At 38.6% G+C, this 22416-nt stretch overlaps 1 protein-coding gene across 1 annotated transcript in view; it reads left to right on the top strand.

Annotated features, from left to right (window-relative positions):
* LOC308189458 (uncharacterized protein) overlaps positions 1–2447 on the top strand; it is a gene marked incomplete at its 5' end in the record, with an annotated part of 69610 nt that extends 67163 nt beyond the window's left edge. Inside the window, one exon of the mRNA XM_080579500.1 lies at positions 1166–2447. The remainder of the gene's footprint in view (positions 1–1165) is intronic.
* Positions 2448–22416: the final 19969 nt, after the last annotated feature.

Genomic DNA, 22416 nt, shown 5'->3' with positions numbered 1-22416 from the left:
ACACCTGAAGCTTTTTATTGTATCTTTGTCAGAGTCAGACTTTCTTTCTGTTTACTGGGAGGGTGGAGAGGTGTTACAAACACAGAAATTCACAGATTGGATTTGCTGAAGAAAACAAAAAGATTGGCATCAAAGACAAGAGCAAATTCAAACTGTATGAAAGAATTGTTTAGAAAAATCTGGGACTGGTACTAGAAACAATTTTCTATTAGAGTAACAGTTATTGTAGTTTTTCATTTTTAAATGGAATGTGAAACTGTTGGACACATTCTCTTTTGAAGGAGCGAGACACGAGTACAGATCTTTGTTTCAGGAAATATGAGAATGTCAGGCATCATGTATAAGGGGATTTTGAAGTATATTATTAAACTTTGTACTTGAAGGAATTAAAGGGTGTTAAATAGCTTTGTGTGGAAGAGCTTCAAAACATAATGAGCAATAGTGAATGATCTACAGTTATTAAATTTACGGTAAGCAGAACCTAGTAAGTCTTCCTTTTTATGTATAATAGAAACATGAAAATTATGGAGAAGGCATGTGAGATGAGGATTGGATGGATCAGGAAATGTCCCTTAAATTACTTAAACTTAGTATTTAAGTAATTATTTAAATTAAGTATTTAAGTATTTTATAGACATAATGCAAGTCAGCTAAGGTACAGAGTTTGTCAGGGAATGCCTGTTTATGGTTAGTTGAGTGGGTGTGGAGTCCTCTGGCTGTGTTAGCGTTTTAGATCCAGATAGTAGTGATGGAACAGCTGCTGCTCAAGCTGTTGAGTAAAGTGGGTTGCTCTGTTCTTGGAGTGGATTCTTGTAACGGTGTATTCAGCTGAGCTCTGAGTTTTTGTGTTTCGACTGATGAAAGCTGTGTTTTTGTGTTAACCTATGGGGAGACTCGTAGATTGCTGGGCACAGATCACACTTCCAAGTTGTAATTTTACAGTAGGGATGTTCTAACTCAAAAAAATTTCAGGCAAGAGAGATCCATGCATTTACATATTTTAGGAGGAAGCTGAGAAGTATAAAAGGACACAGGAGGTTAGGATGTAAGTGTACTTCTGTTAAAGCCCTAAAATCTTTTAATTTCGGAGAGGTCATCAGTTGCATGCTGCCAACAGTGTATAACAGTTCAAGTTCTTTAGCTTTATTTATTTATTTTTTTACAGTTGTTTCCCTGCTTAGGACCTGTGTGGGGATGTGTGGAAGGATGTTGTCCGAAGGGAACCTGTCTTCAGCAGAGAAGACCATGAATCCCTGGAGACAAGAGCCAGTGGGATGGTGATATTGTTTGACTTGCTTTGACTGAATTTCGGTTTGGAAGGCTGTGCTTGACAGGGAGACTGGCACAAAATAAAGTAGGACACAAATTAAAACTGCACTAACTACCCTGCTGTAATTGCTCTTTTGTATCTTCACAGTGCATTTTAGGTGTGCCCAGTACCTGGGTTTTCTTTGGAAGCAGCATAATCCACCTTGCACAAAGGCATCCTTAGTTTCTATTTTAGTAGTGACTGATGCAGGTTTATTTCATGCCCTGGATCCATGGCTTTTAAGATTATCCTAAGGAAGGCATTGTTCAGAAGCATTTGGAAGAAGCAAACAGCCAAGAGGAGAAGACTGAGCCAACAACTGGATTAGGGAAGGGAGCAGGCAGGACTGAGACACCTACAGCTGGGAGAAAGAGGCTGACAGCAATCGGAACCAGTGATCTGGAGCAGAGGAAGGACATGGCTGGTGGAATCTGGCAACTGATCCAGGGACAGAAGCTAGCCATGCATTAACTATGCCACATAAAGAAGTTTTGAACGACTAAAGAAAAACCTTGTATCCAGAAAAACTGTTTATAGCATCATTTGTCCAGACTATAAATTAAGAAATCCAAGTTAACATCTAGACCTTTAAAAAGCAAAAAGAAACAAAAACATCCCCATTTCTGCTACATCTCCAGGTGATAACAGTATGTTGTCAACTAAATCAATGTAAATGAGTGCTGAATTCAGTGTTTTCTCACTTAGCTGTGAAGTATTGAGTGTTTCTTCAGTGGCATTTTATTCAAAGGTACCAGCTGGAAAGGAGGAGGAGAAGCTGTGGCTCCAGAGACTCACTGTCAGCTGTTCCATGCAGCACCACTGACTGCTAGATCCTGCTTTGGGGCATTCATCGTACATGTGGCTCCTGAGGGCTTCCTGCGCTCCCATTATCCTATTATTTTTTTCTCCTTTTGTGAGTTCACCAGATGACTGAATGCACAAGGTTAATATTGAACTCAGTGAGTCCTTAGATGCAACTGCTACAACTCGATGGAAAGTCATATTTCTTTTTTTGAAGATGGGATAACCTAGTAGTGCCAATGGCTGTTTGCACATACGGAAAAGAAAAGGTGAGTCTGTAAGATCTGATAATGTTCTCTGTTCCCAGTATCTTGCAATAAATGCCATAAAAAACCCACTGAGTGAGGCACAGCTGTAGTTCTTCTACACTATTACAGAGCAAGTACTTTCAAAAGTATCCATTGGAGGACACTAGAACACAACAAATCACAGGAAATACGCTGTAAAAAAAAAAAGTACATTTCTCTTTCAAAGAAGAAAAATGAAAGTAAAACGTTGTTTTATTTACATAGCCTGAAAATCATTTATTACCTGACTGTTTTTCTCTGTTGCACCTTCTATAGATCCATTCCTGCTTTGTTTTTGGGACAGGTGGGAGGTATCTACTTTCTAACTGCATGTATTTTCATGTGTTCTCTTTTTAAATAATACTCAGATGGGCTCAAGCTTTCCTGTATGTTTTTTTTTTTTTTCCTTTTTGGTTTTTAATTCTTTGACAGTGTTATATTAGCTTTTGTGTCTCATATATATTTCAAATGATTACTTTCCTTGCATCACCTTGCTTAAATCTCACAGCAAAAGTTCAGTAAGTCTCTAGTAATACAACTGAGTTATAATTCAAATAATGAGACAGTGCTGGACTGCACAACATCTTTAACTCAACATGCTTTTTTGTGAATGAAAACAAGATTTCAGAGTTTGATTCAATCTAACACGAATTAACTGTCATCTGCTTTCTCAATGGCAGAATCCTACTCCTTTCTGTCCACTTCCAATGCACTGAAAATGGCAGTTGCTGAAATGATTTTCCTCCTCTGCTGTTCAGAGGGTGGAGGTAGCAGGTGTCATGTGTAAGCTGTTTTTATTGTTTGTCTTTGCCTCTAGTGTTCTTTATAGCTCAGCCCCTTTCTATCAGTTGTATTATTCTCTGTGGCCTTAAGCTCAGTTTTCTCTTCAGCTTCCATGCCAGTCCTTCTCCATTTGAACCAATCTTTCCTATCGACTTGAAATGCACTGGTAGCAGGATGCACAGCCTTGCTGTGTCATTTTCTCTTGGAACTGACCATTAAACATGAAACTCTTATTCATGTCTTGCTTCTTATCTGACTTCCTTGTGAGGATATTTTGAAAGATGGATGTATGAATAAATGTTCAGTAGGGAGTGGTAGGAAAAAGAAAGATAGAAGTTGTGCGTGGGATAGTGCGTGCTTTCTGGTTCTACTACTCTGTTAACTTTGTGGTCCACTTGCTGTCATGTTTTTCTTTCGTTGTTCAATTGTAAGTAAAGCTAGGTTGTATTTCCATTTTTTATATGCATTTCATTAAACTATGCATAAAGTATTTATGAGGTGGCTTATAATGTAATAGTAGTTTCCAAAGAGGAAAATATCATATTAAATAATATTTATAAATAATTCAGTTGAATTGGGCTTGTCACTCCTTAGTTTTACATATGGTCCAGTTCTGGAGTGCTAAGTGTCTTTACGCTTTAGTGACCTTTATACAACTGCAAGTTTAGTTCCTAGTTTAGTTTAAAGGGCAAACTAATACTTTGCAAAGTTCATGAATCACTGTAGGTATACACACAAAGAAACCGTAATCACTCATGACATTTCCATTTTATTGCACAAAAATTTAACTGTGGACCACAAACTTCAGTTAATATTTTGTGCTTCCATTTCCCTGTTAACTTGCCCGTGGTGTCTGTCTCTGCTTATGCTTGTGTGCAAAACCCAGCCATTGGTTTTGTTTTAAATTGTAACATAATGGTGAGATTCTGGTAGACAGATGTTCTGTTTAGAAGGTGGCTTCACAGTGATATGTCTGATTAACTTATTCCTGGACCCTCCTGTTTATTCCTATACCCTATATGCATCTTCCTCAAATGTTTTCCTGATGCCTACTCTAGACATCAAAGTGTTTATTATCTGACCCTATGTAATATTAAGCCTTGTGCAGGATGTCTGCTTTTACTTATTGAAAGCCACCATTACTGTTTAATTCAGGGCAGTGTGGTACCGCACCAGCTTCTACAATCTTATGGGGCAGCCTGCTAGGAAAGCCATTTGTCACAAACAACATTGAGATATTTTTTTTCTTATGCTAGGGAGAAAGGTGAAGGGATAGCCTTTGTGTTTTTCAGCTTGCATGTGTGTAAAACAATGAAATCCCTAAGATTTAACCTACAGTTCTGCCTATAATAAACCATATAGCTCCCCTGCTACTCACATCAAGTGTTGTCTGTCTTCAGTGATTGCCTTGCTGTTTTCCTCGACTCTAAGTGCTATTTAACATGGTTCATATAGTTCACCCTGGCCTAATGCTTGCAGTTAAGATTATATTTCACATTTAGGAAGAAATCTGAATTGAATAATACCAAACTGAAGCTCAGAAAATCTAAAGAAATTATGCCAGAAGTGCTCAGAAATCCCTAAAACAGTTTTCTGATTTGATATTTGAGATAAAAGAATGCAGCATGTTTTCAAGTTTATATGACTGCTGCCTTTGAGGATTTATTTAAACCCTAACTTTGACAATTATAACTATTATCAAAATTGCTTAATAGCATAAAATATTTGTGGCTTCCAGAAGCCCTTAACTTCTATTATGGTAACTCCAGTTTCTGCTCATCTGCAATTCATCAGGTACACCGAGTCTTATGTGCTTTAGAGCTCACAGATGGAATTGAATTCTGCCTTTACGGTGATGATAAATTGCTAATGAATCCAATATAAGCAGCCTGAAGAGAAATGGTGACTGTCTCAGACTTGCCACTTCTAGGCATGAACATTAATATTCATTATGGCCAAGGATTTTAGTTAAATTAAAGGCTATTTGATTCTAATATAAGTCAGGAACCTTCCTCTGTATTTGTGTTAGAAGTTGTCACTGGTTTGAATCTTTTCTAATCTAGACTGTCTACTGTGCCCAAATTTATCTTGCTTATGCATCGTGAGTTCCTGACACAAATGTTTGTTAACAACAGATGCCATGAAATTAATATGAAGAGGTATACTGTCATTTACAAAAAAAAAAAAAAAAAAATCAGGTAGCTAAACCGAATTTAACCCCTTGCAAAAAATTGGAGGACAATTGACAGGAGCCTGCTTACATAAGATAGGAGTTTCATTTCACTGATTTTTTTTTTTTTCCAAAATACAGCAGCCACAGCAATTTATAAAGTATCCTTGGAAAGCTGGAGTCCTGTTTTCTCCACAAAAGTCTGTAAAGTGTCTGAGGTAGAAGTTTGCAAATCCAGCCTAGGTCTTCATTGGAAAAGATTAGAAACTTGCTCTGTCTCCGTGTCTGTTCTGCTGTGCAATTTGGGACTCTTTTACACGTGAGAAAGTGACGGTACAGCAATCATGCATGCACACAACATGCCATGGTGTTAATTGTGCTGCCGTCACTCCACTGCAGGTAGGGTTTATTCTTAGGTAGATCAAAGCAGAAATCTACCCCAGCAGATCCTGGCCATGTCAGCAGAAAGACGCACTTCCAAAGGGAAGTCCTTTAAGAACTGTGGCAGAGCTGATGCTGTCCTAGCACAAGCCTGCCAACAGTCCTGCAGTGAGCAATCACTAGAAAAACATTTTTTTGAAATGAATCAACTCTTAAAGACAAGTTTCTTGGTGTGGGTTGTGGGGGGAGCATGTAAAATAACAATGACTTGAAAGAACAGGCAGAGCTGCTCAAAGCCCCAAACAGTTTGTGAATGCAGTTCACCATCTGAGCTTTATCTGAGGGCCCTCCAATGATTTCTGTCAAACTTTGCTCTGGTTAAGGGTATTCCCTGCCACCTGTCTGCCCCAAGCCTTGGATGGTGTCTCTGTGGTGGAGCTAGCTACACACCTGTAAACTCAAATGGGCTGTGTCACAAAACAGAGTGCATTTGCTTCCCCACCAAGAGGGGTGCTGCAGTGGTTATTGCAGCTGGGTTGCATAAACCCTCTTCAGTTACCTGTAGGATTTGTAACATTAGTTTTATTTTCCTTTAAGTATAGACTTTGACTCATCTTCCTTAGGGATTCTTCTTTCTGCACTGCAAGGAAATAAAAGTTGGACTTAACTTGTGTATACAGAATAGAACACATCATGAAAAAAAAGAGTTGCAAAAAGACTTTTATACCAGCTGTTAGCAACAAGAACCAAACTTCTCCTTTATATTTTTTCTCATCTTTAAGTTGTGGTATTTTTTAGAGATTGCACATGAAAGTTAATATATTAGGTTTATCCTAGTAAACATAACTTTGGGACCTGCCTACCCTCAAATATTCTAAGGGTAACTAACATAGACTTGCGACTTTATTTATAAAGCACTTTGAAGAGGATAGCCTTTTACACAAGCTATAAAAAACGGATAATGATGATCTTTAATGTTTGTTTAGTTCAAGTGTATGAAACTGGATAGAGAATTTCTCTTTCCTAACTAGTCAGTACAAACCAAAAACTGACATTCCTAACACTTAGTCTTGTCTTCTATAAGTAGGAAGCAATAAAAGATGCAAATTATTTCTTTTTACCAGGTCTTTTCTAAAGGACATTTCTTCTAAGGCTACAGTCTCCAATTCCATTTTTAATTTTCACTTCTGTTAATGTTATTTTAAGAAGCTGCAGCTATGTGGACTGGAGCAACATCCAGTAATCCTTGTATGTGAACCATAATTTTAGGCCCTTCATTATTTCCACTGTCAGTACCTGTTTTGTTCATTAATTTAACCATAAAAACTTGCTGATGCTAGGTTAAGGTCTGGGCCTGTTGAATTACACAAGTGCACTCAGGATAAGTTTGGGGATTGACTTAATGCCACTGTGGCATTAAGGCAACCATGTCAGTGCAAGACTTGCAGCCAGGTGCCGAAGAACAGAACAGAACACAGGCAGAATTCAACAGGCAGAATGTAGCATGATGCACTTATTGCCCTCTCTGAGCACAACAGGGGGGAGCTAAAGACAAATTCTAGCCTTAACTTGGAACTTTTTGACTCCTATGAGTGTAAGTTATACCATTTTAGTACTTTTTTTTTTTTTTTTGTGATTTGATGTATTCACTTCACTATTGAAGTTCACTTTGACAGGACAGTTGTATAAGATCACATCACCTCAGATGTTGGAGCTAAGAGCTTTGTATTCCTGTGACTGTTTTTTCCAGAGAGAGAAGCAGAAAAAGTTAACGTCTTTTTAGCTTTTCTCCTTTATCCATTTTAAATACAATGCTGGTACCTATTAGTTATCTTCTGAATCCATCTTAGAAAAACTGAACAGGACATTTTGAGCTAATTTTTCCTCAGAAAACAGAATTTGTGTAAAGTCATAAATACCCTATAATTTCATGTTAAAATATGTGAGAGAAGGAGAAAAACATGTTGAAAATGAGACAATAATCACTCCATGTTCACCACATCTGTGGTCATGTTTCTATTTTATACTGTTGCAAACATACCCTTGGTTCATCAGATAGTAACAGCTGCGAGTGGGGGAAAAAAAAAGACCAAACAACAAAAAATATACTACCATCACCACCAAGAAACATGCAAATGTTCAGGTAGATTTCTCTATTTTTTAGTAATTCTCCAAGAATGACAAGTTGAATACATTCCACCTTCCACCCTATGCTTTTTCAGTTTTTGTTTTGCTAGCTTTAATGTCTAAGAATAAGTAAATAGTGATTGCTGCTTTCATTTTTGTGTCCTATATGAGGAATGAGTGTATGCAGCAGAGTCCCTGTCGTGGTTCCTGTCATGAATCAAAATGACTTCACCTTTCACTTTTAGAGTTAAAATTTGTAGTCTGGTACTCAGAAGAAGCATTTTACTGGGGCTAAAATGACATGGTTCCAGAGCAAATTTCAGCTAGGAGGACTGGACTTGTGGAAATTTGCAAACTGAAGAGTCCTGATGATTTCCTACAGCAGATTTTGCGCTAAGCTTTAGTTGTGATGAACCATCATATAGGTGCTTTGAAGGTGACTGAATAAACCATGTGGAATTTGAACCAGGCTCCAGAGACGCTAAATCTAATGGAGTGTACAAAGTTGCTTGTTAGATATAAGCAAATAGCAGCCCAGCCTTCCGGAAAGGTGACCAGAAAAAGTTCTGAGTGATTGTATTAGTTGATTAAATGCTAATTATGAGTGTAAGGTATAATTCTAATAATGCTGGCTTAAACACAAGAAAACGTCTGTGGTAATTTGTCAAGGAAAAATGTTGCCACTTGTTTCTGCCTTTTTTCTTGTGTTGCAGTTTAGCCATATAGTCTTGTATGCACTTCAGAGCTAATTCAGAGGCCTAGAGGGATTGAATACAGAATTCAGATTGAATTTCTAATAACTCCATGCATGGACTTCCTCTCCTGATTGCAGAATGGAGGTCTGTGGTCTGAGTGGTTTGGAAGTAATTATTCTGGATGTACCTATCACTCATTTCTGTGTAAGCAAGTCCTTACTGTTGCCAAATATGTTTTGCAGATGGAATATTTGTATCTGGATAATTAATTATTCATACTTTCATAATTTATTATAATTATGAATTAATTGAATGAACAAAATTTTTATTATTCTTTCTTGCAGTGAGGGTGAAGCTGGCTTAAAGACAATAAAGTTGTACTATTCCTGGTTGTATAGATGTATAGGATAACTAGGCAATGGAAAAATTGGAGATGAAAAGGGAGCAAGTGAATTTGAATTTCTGTTATTACCCTGAGACAGCATACTCTGATACAAGAAGATAGTACGGAAAACATATTTATTGTTACTTACTGTTCACCACAACATCTTAATGTTACCAGCTATGTTTTGGGTGTTTCAGAGCTGGAGTTTATCATTGTTCCTGCTTCCTGATGGCAGACAGCTGCCACCCTGCAGTCATTCCTTCTCTCCCTCCTTCTGTCCTCCTGCCTGGCTACTCCTATCCCCCTGCTCCTCTGCTCTTTCTGCAGGATCTGGGGACACATGGGAAGTAATGCTTTTCTGTCCTGCTTCTGCTACAGTGAGGGAGGGAGACTGACTTGCCTCTGGTGATGGGCTGACAAAATCAAAGGAATATTAGTTGTCATAGATAATAGCAATCAGAGTATAGTAGCTACAGAGTTTTTGGCTTAGTTGATGCCGGAGGGAGATTCCTGCTTTTCTTTTTTCTCCTGTCTTATTTGTGTGACTTGCCCCTTAGCATTCCTGGCCCTTCTTTGGGTGGGTAGAGAGGATCCTGCTTCAGAAGGAAATTATTGATAGCAAGGGACTTCACCTTGTTTCACTCCATTATGACCACCACTGTCCTTGGACTGAGCTACTTGCTGTTGAGCCATGTTGCTCATCATCTCTTCTCAACAATCAATAACTAATAAAAAACACGGCAAAGAAGTTTCAAAAGATACTAGTAAATCTGAACTCCTTTTTAACTGCAGTTTGACAGGAGCTGATGCCATATACTCACAGCCAAAACTTTTGCTTTTTTTTTTTTTCATCTTGACTCAAGACATTTCAATTTAACCTTTAAGGTTGATTTCTCCTTCATTAGGCTGGGGGTCCCATTAACTTAGAGACTCTTTGTCCATTCGATTTGCTCAGTTTTAATTGAACTAGTTTTTATTATATGAACGAGAATAGATTTTGATTTATGGGAAGTTTTATTCAATGAAGAGTTAATGTTCCCATTGTCCTTTGCTGCCATCAGCAATCCCAGTGAGTGTCAGTGTTTGGTAACTCAAGATGATAACTTGGGTGCAGTATGCTAGTAGCATGTAGAATTAGTCAGGTGGTGCTTAAAGTTGTTTTAAAATTATGCAAGATAGAGCATAAAATATACAGAATTATTCTAGTGCATTTAATTAGTATTAAAAACAAGAACCACATTTGCATTCTTTCTTTTTGTATGTAACTATGCACACCATCTGATAAGCTAGAATTGTGGAAGGTCATCTAGAGGAAGAATGGGATAAAATTTTCCCTGTCTCTGAAAACATCTGCAGATCTAAAATAAAAAAGTAGGAGGAGGGGGAGAGAGTGGAATGAACTAGAAATTCTGACAGGGACATGGGTTGCTTACAAATAAGTATAAACACTCTCCATAAGACAGTCCAATATTGCAGAATGGGTGAACTGCATAACTGGAACTGATAATTGATGCAGGATAGATTGATTTAGGGATGCTGATATCAACTCTTTATTGGGAGCGAGAATACAAAGACACCAACATGCACTCCTTTCAGACCTTGGGATTGTGCTGAGCGTATTTTTCAGTTGGATATGATTGTTTTGGGCGGGCAATATGTTTCAAAACTATCCACATTGTGGCTGAGCACTGTACTAGCAGCTTGCATCTTCCGGCTCCTGGCAGTTCATCTTTAGTAATTTCAGCTGTGAATACTCTGATCCTAGTGTTCATACTGCAAGTACCAGTTGAGCTTGGGAATGATGGTGCTGTAAAAAAATGTACTGGATTGTTTGAGGCAACTAATCTGTGCTTGGTATAGCCTAATTGGGGAAAACACATCTTCACTGCAGCTCCTCCAAGATCTATTAACCAAAATTTCACCATGATGCCCTTCTTTGCCATAACCCCACCCAAACCCGGGAAGGAGAGGCCTACATGTTATTTCCAAATGCAGGATAGCTAAGTGTCTGAGACAGGCAATTTGTACGGGTATTCTTGTACAAACCAAGTAGACAAGTCTTAAATGTGATGTATTTTCTGAAACCTAGAAAAATACTAGGTAAACAAATCCCAAACCTGCTTGAAGAGCCAAGAGCTATGCTGAGCATCTGCCATTCCCCCTGGGTGAAATTGTCAGGATCTTTTAGAAATGCAGACCGCATTGTCACTCTTGTTGGGATTTTGCTCAGGTTTATCATTCATTCTTGTAATTAGGACCTCCTAATTCCTTTGAGAGTGCATAACTGATACCATGTTAGCAGAGTATTTGTAATAGACATGTATTTTGGCCAACTTCCTAGACATCGTTTTTTCGTCTCACAACAAGCAGAGGTAATGTACAGTTATATACCATTACTGCACAGTGCCATTATTTTCCTACATTTTCTGTTTTCTGTGAAGGCCAGAGATCAATATAAATCCAATTTAAATCTCTAAATATATTTAATGCCAGTAAACCAATAATACCAATTGAGGTGCTTATATAACCATCATTATTGTACTCTTTGGTTGACTAATTTGAGTAAAGTGAAAGTAAGTACATCTATTAAAATCTCTCATATAGATTTATATTCAGTGTTTGTTTTCAATTCAATGTAACTGGATTATAATCACATGGATTAGTTTCCTTTAAATTTGACCAAGCTAAATGCTAGATAGACTATGTTGTGGGCTTGTACTTTGCTGTCTGTAAATAGTTTGCAAATCCTTTTGAAATAGCATTAATGGTGACCTTAAGAACAAAAACATAGATCAGAAAATTTCCTATAGGCACTTACATTTACCTAATTTAAAATAATAATAATAATCAGTCGCAAATCACCTAAACCCTCGCTTTCAAAGGTAATTTAACTCAACAATAGTGGTCAGGTATTTGTCTCCAAAGAACTTTCTGCAGCATATTTACTACTAATTTAAGAAAACATTAAGAGAAGCAAAGCTGAAATGCAGTTGTTAAGACAATGTGTTTATATCGAAGTCCCAGTTCTGATATTGACATTGGGTACCAACACCAGAAGTTTTTTAAGTCCTGACATGTAGATGTACTGACAGCTACATAGAGGGCATGGCTGTTTTCTGAGGAGAGGCCTTGTATGGAGTGGATTTCTGCATGGGTTGGCTCCTCTTCTTCAGCACAGAAGACTACAACATTAGGGGAGGCATCTTTGTGAAACTCTTATATCTGACAGATTGATTTTAAATTAAAAACATGCATTTTCTTGTGTTTCCTGATGTGTCTCAAGGGGACTGCTATGTCTATAGGGACTATTTTAATGTAAAATTATCTTTCCTAGCCTTGGTGTGTCAGTACCTCCTACACAGCATTCCCTTTTATTGTATACATAAAACTGTCAGCCTTTAAGTGCTCATCTTGAGAATGTACAAAGATAGCTGTAATTCGTCAACAAGTTTAAAGTCTCCAAGCAACTGTCTCCTTTACCATCACACTTGTTGTTGTTGCTGCTCTGCAGATCATCCGGTGGTTTTGTGTACAGGTGTGCATGTATAGTTCTTCCAGTTAATTATCCCGACTTGCTTTTTGCAAGGAATAGGAATCAATTGCTAATTGTACTGTGACATGTGTCTCCAAGAGTTTTTTTAAAAAAAAGTGATTGTTCCAGGCTATCCTCAGTCAGCTATCATTTATGTGAATTTAAGTTTACATTGGTACGGTTGGTGGCTCAGTAAATATGACACTATTTGTCTTCTCCTGTTTGATTCTTAAGCAATCAGTCCAATAACCACAAGTAGGATGGATTTTTTTGTGTGTGTGTTACAAACCTGTCAAGTAAAGGGATATTTTTCTAAGCAATTGCTCCCTAGGAGAAGGAGAAAGGCACAAAAAGACATTCAGTCTGACCTTGTGCCATTGAGTCAGGGCAATATGCTGCAGAAAAAAAAGCTGTCAGCAACCTATTGTGGGAAATCCTTTGCTGGTCCTCGGGGCCTCATAGCAATGAAAATCTGTGCCAAACAGATAACTTGCTTTCTAATCTCCCGTCTGGTTTATTTGTATCAGTGGTCTAATATAAAATGCATTATGCCTGACAAGACTCAAAGCAGATGCTCTGTGTGTAAAATGACATGTCCACCAGCCCTTCCTCCATAACAAGAGCCAGAACTGGAGCACAAGTGAAAGTATCCATGTGTCTGTTATCGGTAACAAGGCCGTGTCTTTCTCCCTAATGCACTGCACTGACTGTGGGTTACACCTGGCTGAAGATCATCTGGACTTATTTTGGGAGCACCTCAACAAGTGCACATCAAGATTTGGAGGACCTGTTTCCTTTGCTTATAACTTTTGTTGCTGCTGCAAAGCAACACACTGGTGAGGGCACAGTGAATAACTGCAGGCTCCTGAGTGATAGGCAACCATTGTTGATACAACTTCAAGCTTTGATTACTTCAACAGGTGCTTCTACTATTTGTCCCAGATGATGCTTTTTCATTATTTCCTCCTCCCTTTTCTTCTATTTTCCTCCTCCCCAAGCTTTCTTGAGTGAATGCCAGCAGTGCTCAACTCTTCGATAGCAATGAATCTGCTATCCAGTTAGGTGATGGGGGATTTAACCTGCTTTGCTCTGGAATTTAGACTCTAGGGCATGATACTGCTCAATACTGCATGTTTAAGTTTTTTGTTTGTGTTTGAATGCTGTTTGGAAGGATGGTTATATTTACACAGATTTAGATCTCAAGAAAAACCCATTGTGTGTCTAATTGATTATGTAGGCAGCCATTTGATAGGCAAAAAAATAAAAATAAAATTCTGGGAAGACAATGTACTATTTTAGGTCTGTTTGTTCATAAAACATCCTGATGCCATTCTATGTAAAAATTGAGAGGTGTGTTTTCCCATAGAATTCAAATTTATCAAGGTTATTAACCCAGTGCTGTTCAAAGCAACTAAGAACTGTACAAATGTCTTTTCTTTACCACTTCTCCATCATTCTCCATTTCCAAAGTATGAAGATGTGGCTAATTTTCACTGCCCATGCATAAAGTTAAAAATGCCATTGTGCTCTGCTGAATCGAGGACTTTTAGGCTCACAATCTGATATACATGAAGCATGATCTCCAGTACATAAATATTTGCTATAGTATTTAGTGTGTACTAGGAAAGATTGATCACTACATTGGAAATGAGGTGATGAAGTTGACAAATAGAAGAACAAGAGGTTTGTTGTTGTTGTTGCAACAAGAAATTGGCAATTTGCTTGTTATTATTTCCACTTGCTTAAAGATGCTGATGCTTTTCTATTTTTCCCCAGATATTTTCCTCACCAGTAAGACCTTGGAAGTTCCTTAATATTTTGAGGTTGATGTAATTGTTTGCTAACCTCAGATTTGAAGATAAAAAGCACCATCTATCCTATAGCATACAAAAAGAAGTTGCATGACCATGTAGATTGTCGTGACTGTCTTCTCTTCAGTCACAGATTACTGGCAGAAAGAGTTTTGCTTCAAGGCACAAGGAAAGGTAATTCAGACTGTTGACGCATTATTGAAATGATAAACCATACCTTGATTTTCACAGAAAGAAATGTCAGCATATCAGCCAGGGATATTTTATGTCCAGGGAGAAGGATGTTTCTGGTTATGGGATATTAATATCTCTGTCTTTTCTATGAATCATGTTTGAGGAGATATTAAGTCTCTGGATCTATCTTCATCTTTCTCAAAGGCCCCATCCTGTGTGTGAATATCTTCTGTTGGGCTGAGCAGCTTGTGGGAGTATGCAGCAGTCTTTTACCTCTAATTTCTGAAGGCTCTGTCTGTTTGTTGAAGGTGGCTGTCAGTCAAACCACTGTAAATCTGCCCCCTGATCAGTCTGTGGCACTGATGACAGCTCTGACTGTTGTTGGACATGCAGCTGTGGACCACATTGACTTTCTCTAGATATCTGGTGTGGTGGACTGCCTCCAGGGAGTCAGGTATAGTATCAGTGTGGATGAGTAGTTGTCTTTGTACACAATGGGCAAACCAATGATGACATGTGATAACCCATGAGTTACATGCTAGAAGTGATTACTAAGCAGTCAGCTGAAGAAGAGGCCAGGGAGTTTCTTGTGCATGCAGAAGGCAGGTTATATGAATGATATATGTAGTTTTCGTCAGCCAGGAGATTCCCTTTCTAAACTCAAAACAACCTGTTGTAGTTTCTGAGTCTTGCATCACTTGATAACAAAAACTCCATATGTACATGTGATCAGCCAAGGATGATGAATAAAATGACCAGCTTCTATGTGAAAGTTGAGGGATGAATTCTATGACTCCTCTGATGTAATGTACTCTCAGTTCTCTTGGAAAATGGGTACTGGTTACACACTCATGAATTATTTCCCATTGCTATAATTTCTTGTCCTGCTTCTCTTTCATCCTACCCTCCCCTCCTCTCTAAAAAAAAAAAAAAAAAAGAGGTACTTTTTCATAAAGTAAGCACTTCTGTGATTTATCTCCCAAGGGAAAGCACATCTGTCTAAGAAGCTTTATCAGAAACATTGTTCAGTTCTCCTTACCACTCAACCAAAGATGATTAGTTGACAAGTGCATGAGATAAAAATTAATCTGTTTAGGGCCTGGGCTATTTGAGAAATGGAGAGATGTAGAATGAGGTTTATTATTTTTTTCTCAATTTTAACATTAATGAGCATTTAATGTGACTATTATCTCTAAAGAGAGTAGGAACATTAATGAGATAGTAAACTGGTGTGTCAAGAATTTTCTGAAGCAGAGCAATCTTTGTAAACAACTTGACTTCAGGCAAAATAGCCAAATTGCTGTCATTTGACAGTACATTATATGTCAGCCAATGATATAAAGCATATTGTGCTCTGGAAAATTTCTGCACAGGGTAGGTGCAAATGCAACCTTGACCTAGGGAACAGGGAAAGAGGTGAGGGGTGTTTGGTGGTGTGCAGATCATGCAACTGCAGCAAATTCAATGTTTCTAAGTCAACATACATCCCATTTCTGCCCTATCATTTATATTGTGGAGCTGAAAGGAAGAATGTTGATTGTACCTGCCCATGGGAGATTGTACCAGCCCATAGGAAAGAAGCAGATAATAGAGGAAAACCTGTGTGTAATTTTGTTGAAAGTTCTCCTCATAGCAAGGTTTTTAATCTTTCCTTGCCTCCTCCAGGCAGGAGCATATGTTTCTATTTCTGAAGTCCAAAACAGACCTGCTTGTGAAGGTCTAAGCAGAATTATTAAAGTAAAAGGTCTCAAAAAGTCACTCTGTGTAGTTCACAAAAGAGACAGAATCGATTTGATCAGTTTCTAAGCACTCACAGAGAGCTGTGACATTGATAGTGATACTTTTCTTTAGCTGATTAAAGGGATATTGAGTTTTAATGGCTAGAACACAACTCTTTATTTATTTGATTTTTTATCTATATGCCAGATAGGGCTGGCTGTTGTAATAGGAGCCACCAGCAGCCCTGGATGGAGAAAAGATGGTCCAGGAGACAGACATACCTACAATGCTGCATAGGCCAGGCCTGGGTGCTGGGCCTGAGCTTACATGGATCCTGGGGAGATGAGCAGGGCTGTGTGGCTGAGGGTCCTAGCTGAGGCCACTCAGGGCAATGGCAGCCTACAGGTGCCCTCAGGGCTGTCACACTTGGAGGTGCTTTGGTTTAACTTGGACATAATGCATGGGAATAGGGCTGCTTAGGTTCTGGTTGGGTGGTTCTTCCTTTTTGTGTGCCTGCCCTGATAGTGCTGCATGTATGGGGGGAAATAGACTGGCTACAGCACCCCAAGGGTCTGTTTGTCTTTCCTTTGAAACTACAACGTGGTGGATTCAGCAACATGAGTTCTTCAGGTATAGTAATATTTTTTATTCTGTACTGAGTGTGGTACTTCACAAAATAAACCTGTCTTGTGAACTTCCTCTGTGTCCTCAGGAAACGCCACCATTTTCTGTGCTCTGCAACTGCTGGGCTGTAGCTGTCCTTCACATTTGAGGTGGTTTTGGAAAAGGGGCTCTTGAGAACCTCAGATACAGAAGAGATAAGAAACAGAAGAAGGCTGTAGGCAGTCCCCCCCCCGTCCCCCCCCCCCCCCCCCAATGTATTAGTCAAGAGTGGTTAAGGCTTTTAGCACCTGGGCATATGCACCCCATAAAGGTCTTTGTGGGGCCAGAAAGCTGCTAGCAATCAAGCAGGACTATTCTGTTACTTGCCCTGGTCAGTGGGGACCCAAGCCTAGGAGGGATGTCATGGAACAGCTCTGCTCTGGTAATTCCTTACCTGGCACAGAAAAGCAGCTGAAACGCAGAGGGGAGAAGCTGTGTTTGGTTGTATAAGTAGATGCTTCCAAAATGCATCCTGAACTTTCTTCTTGCTGAATAGTTCCAATAAGGGCACTGAAGCAAAGCATATAAATTTCAGTGAACAGAATGTAGCCAAGCTGAAAAAAGTCATTCTTCTGTAAGTCAATAGTGTAATATCCAGGATTTAGCACGTGCAGATACAGTATTAAAGTTCAACAGAAATAGTTCCTGTGACCTTGAAAATGGGTTATTCTGTAGTAAAGATACAAGCAATGCTATCTGAAATGACCTGCAGAGTCAGCAGATGTATAGCAGCTGGTGAATACAGCTTTTAGCTTTATAATGTACTTGGAAGTCTAATCAATAAACCTGACTTTGAGAAATACAACCTTTTTTCCTCCCTTTGCAACAAATATGATTTATATTCTATTTCAAACCAGTTTTAAAAAGTACCTTTCCTGTTTTCTAAACCATTGGATTGGTAGGTACAAGACAATTAGTTTTTTTTTGTAATTCTAGTATTGAAAACATTCAAATACCTATAATTTCCATCATAGGTATATCTGTGCTAATAAAACACTTCCAAGGATCCCCCTGAGGCTTGTTTTTGAAGGCTGGGATTTCTTTTTCTTTTTTTTTTCTTTTTTTTTTCTTTTTTTCTCTTTTTTTTTTATTCCATAATAGTGTTTGATGAGGTTTTACTCAAAATTTGAAGTTTGTAATTATTTACTGAGAATAAAGATGCATGTCAGCGGCTAACTTTGTTAATGCTGACATAGATGAACACAGATGTGAGAAACTTGGGTTTGAATAAGGTCTCTTAAAGAGAAGTCTGCTGATGATTGTTTCCATCTAGTACGTTGAAGGTTAATGCACTTCATCTTTGTTCCTCACCATGCTTTAACAGGCTATCTCAGATGTTGTGTAACTTCATAGGCACTCCTAGCCAGGAGCTGCATACAATTGCAGCCTTATGAAGGACTTGGAAAGCTTTCAAGCCTTTCCAAAGCTTTCTATTAATGATTCCGATTGCAATCGCACTATATCCCTGTAGGCAAATAGTCTGTTGCATGACCCCGTTGTGGGCTGATTCCCACCTTTCCCACTGTATTAATTGCTGAAAAGACCTCAGAGGCTCTAATGGGAATCCTTGCAGAGCAAAGTGCTAGCTAGATGAAGAAAGGAGGCAGCCCTCTCGTCAGATCCATCACCTTCCTAGATGGGATAGAGAAATGTAGGGTTAACTCATACTTCCCTTCAGTTATTGCAAAAGGGTGACTCACGAAAGGATGAAGACAAGAAGCAATATATGCAGGGATTGGGGTGGTGGGAGTCCCTGTGTGCTGCTGCTGTTAATGATTGCTCTTCTCTTTTTGCTCATATACTCTCTGATGTTGGGCAGCATTAGAGTCAGTGTGTCAGCTACTAATATTTTGCCTGAAGAAAACTTCCAAACAAGCCAATATAACATTTCCTTCTGTTTTGAGGTTACTTAATCATTTTAACCTTAAAAAGAAAATAGATTTCCTTGATACAAAATTTCAAAGTGTAAAGTTGAAATGTTTCATGTGGCAGCTCTTAAAGAAAAGAATCTCAAATTTTTCAAGCATTTCTCCTTCTCCTTTGAAAGTGTTAAATACCAAAAGTATTCAGTGGACTGGGCCTGTATCTGTAAATTCTGTTGGTTTTCCCAGACTGTACTTTTCTGATTTTTTTTACCTTTGGTGACCATTTCTTATTTATTAATAAGTAAACTCATGTGCAGCCAGGTCATCAGTCTCTGGCTTCTGAAAGTGATAAATCTAGTGTTTGTATCTATTTTTAAACTTAAGTGCAGGCACTTTTTGGATGCTTTCTCTCTTTGTTTTTAAATAAAGGAGATTAATATTATCATACCATTTTTTCCCCTTTGTAAACCATATGGGATTTTCTGTTTATTACTAAAAACATCTGGAAAACACTTCAGAAATATTTTAATTCCCTTAACAAGGTTCATGTATTAAGCATCCCTTTCCATCCTTCTCCAAAGGTCGCATATTGTGAAACAATCTCTGAGTGAGTTCACAGTATCACTCAGTTTATCTTTTGAGTGCTCATTAGTAGTCTCGGTGGTAACCGGGAAACAGTCACGCTGGAAGTGTCAGTCTTGATACCGATTCTTAAGTTTTTCTGGAACAAAATTTGTACTGTTTTAAGTATGTCTGGGGTCACCAGATTTGTGCTGGCTTAGCAGCCAGATATAACTCTCTGAGGGGACCAATTGGAATTTGTTTGCAGTCTTTTATACTAGAGTCAAATCAGTAGTAGACTTCATTATGGGTCGGATAGTAACACATTTCTTAACTACTTTGTGTGTGATTATCGCTAGTGTGTGGTTTGAAAGCTCCTAGTCAGGATGGCTCTAGATATGTATATCAAACTGTGAGGTGCCAGCTTTATCATGTAAGGTATTTGCTTTGGCTCAGCATCCTCACTTCAGTTTTGTGATACGAAACAACTTCAGGAGTGGCCATCTGCAGCGTATAAAAGCCCTCTCCACAGGCTATTTGAAAACTTCAGACTTCTTGGGGTTTATTTTTCTGTGGCTGTTTGTCAACTGTTTTTAAATGGTAATTTTTCCTGGAGAGGACTGGGTTTTCTCAGACCTGTATTGGGGCCCTGGGAGCACTAGCAGGCCTTGGGGGCCCTGACCGGCCTCCCTAGGCCGTGGGATGCTGTCATAGCTGCCAATAGCTCTGGACTCCTGCTCTTTCAGGAGCAGCCATCGCTTGGGGTATCCTGGCAGCCTGTGCAGGACCCTGGCAGCACAGCCCCATCTGTACCGTGCCTCTGGAGAGTAATGCCATTTTGGTGAGGCAGGGTAATGGCTGTTCCCCTTCAGGATTTAGGGAGGGTTATGTGATGTGGCAATGTGTGTTCTTATTGGTCTTTTGGATTTATTTCTGCATCGATAAGGACTGCTTTTTTGATGTGAAATGCTATTGGTTCAGTGCATATATAAAGGCAGTTGTGCACGTGGGTGTGTTGTTACCTCTCGGATACTGAAGACAAGATCTTGGGAGAGCATTTCAGATGTCTTGTTGGAGTTTGCAGGTGTTTTGTCCTGTGGACAGGAGAAACAAGATGCACAACTCTGTAACTACTGTTCATATTGTCAGAAAAACTTAATGTTTATGGTACCTTCTTAAAGCTGTATAGTACAGGATTTTAAGACTTATGATATAATTCATGGACATGGATGGATCCCAGGTCTGGTAATGGAAAACAGAGACCTTCAGAATGAGGTCATTGCTTTAGAGACTCAGTTGTACAGCTAGTTATTACCAAGTGTAAGCTTTACAGCTGTGAAGGGACATTCTTCAACACATTCAGAAATACACTCCTTCTTTGGTACTATCTAGCTTTGTGCTAAAGCTCCAGTTGGGTTTAAAAATGACTGTGTACTCAGTGGTACATATGAAGTAAACCTGTCTTGGGAGATAGTTGTCCCTATCACCTAATATTGGAAGGGTCATAGTTTCTGGGATCTGGAAAGCAGAAGGGGAAATGGACTTTGGGAAATGTAGGTGGTGTTATGAGTTACAGGGGAACTCTGGCAAGTTATCCTTTAAAAGGATAACAACTCTGCATTTGGATTAGGTTTCTTGTACATGCTGAAATGTCACAGCCAAGTGGAGACCAAGTCTCATTTCATTGGGGTCTGACAAGACTGAAATACAAGCAATAGAGTTGGGTAGCTACTTTAAAATCAATAAGAATTTAAAGCGTATCTAGTGCACACGGCTAATGCTTTTACAAAAAACATGTACTTATTTCTACATGAAAATATTGCCGAATTGTTACATACTTTTCTGTCACTAGTTCTCAGAGTTATATTTTCTGTCTTTATAAAGTACTGTTTTACAAGTGGAGATCCCAGAGTTCAGGGAGATAGTGGTTTCTTTGCAGCTTCGGAGAGCATCATCTAGTCTGGGAAGAGAATCTAAATCTCAAGTCCGTGTTAAGTGCTCTGCTAGGCTTCAGTGCTGTAAGTGTAAACATGAAATGTTAAATGAGTGCATTCTCTCTATTAAGGGGAAAAAAAGGAATGTTCTTAAAACACGAAGACTGCCTCTTACCTTCTGAAACCTACATTTGCTTTCAGTAGACTTTATTTTAACTGCTATTTATACAGCATCGAGTGCTCTAACTGTGATTACCTGTCTTACAGGACGTAAGCATTCACTTAGCTTGATTGAAGTCAAACATTGTGATTTGTGCAAAACAAGTATATCATGAACCCTAGACTAGCTATCTGTGGGCGAAATCTCCTTGTTTCAAAGCGCTTGAGGGAGTCATTACATTAGGCAGACAAAAAGTCTTTTATGTGAACTTTTCTGTTTTCTCTAAGGGTATGCTTTCTCATCAGATCTACAGGATAACTTAAGAAATCTAGCCTAACTTTTTTCTCTTTAACTTTAAAGGATCTTTGGCTTAATGTAGCTCAGCATAATTTTCCTGACATGCATAAATTACAGGGTTTTATGTTTTTATTATTATTTTAGAGGAGACCTGCAGGTTACAGGACTATGTTTCAAGCAGAGAATTTAGTAACTAAATAGTTCCTTAGTTCTGGGCAGATAAGAGTTTAACCAGTGAGTGCATCAACAAAAACCTTGTAAATAGCCTTTTAATTCTATAAATACTTGTATGTAGATACAGTCTTATGTAAGTAAATAATCTTGCTGACTGCTATAGGGATGCTTGAAAGCTTATGGGTTCCTTTTGCAGAACTAAAGCTTAAACTGCAAGGAAATATTCTAGGTGTTGATCTCTGTCTAAAACCTCTTGAAGCTGGATATGTGAAATGAAGGTGTTGCTTTCAGCTGAGCCAGGAAACCACCTTTGTTCCAAAGCTAGAACCAGGATGACAGCCTGAGTCTCACTTGGAGTCCAGGGATAGCTCTTAATATGGTAGTCCTGTCATATCTGTTAGACTAACTTTGCAATATTAAGAGAATCAAGAAGAGAGTCTGATGTTAAGCCTGTTGTAAATTAGGAGGAGTGGTAACATCTAAACTTTTTGGATCCTGCTGGTAGCTCATAGTCTTACAGATATAGGGACCTTGAATGCTGTTGAGGCTTGATGTTATATCAGCTTTAGGAATCAATCCAGCATTGGC

Source organism: Anser brachyrhynchus (genome assembly GCF_964034855.1).
Source record: "Anser brachyrhynchus genome assembly, chromosome: 2".
Taxonomy (NCBI): domain Eukaryota; kingdom Metazoa; phylum Chordata; class Aves; order Anseriformes; family Anatidae; genus Anser; species Anser brachyrhynchus.
Note: the sequence above shows the minus strand (reverse complement) of the source record. Positions and strands in the feature narration are given on the sequence as shown.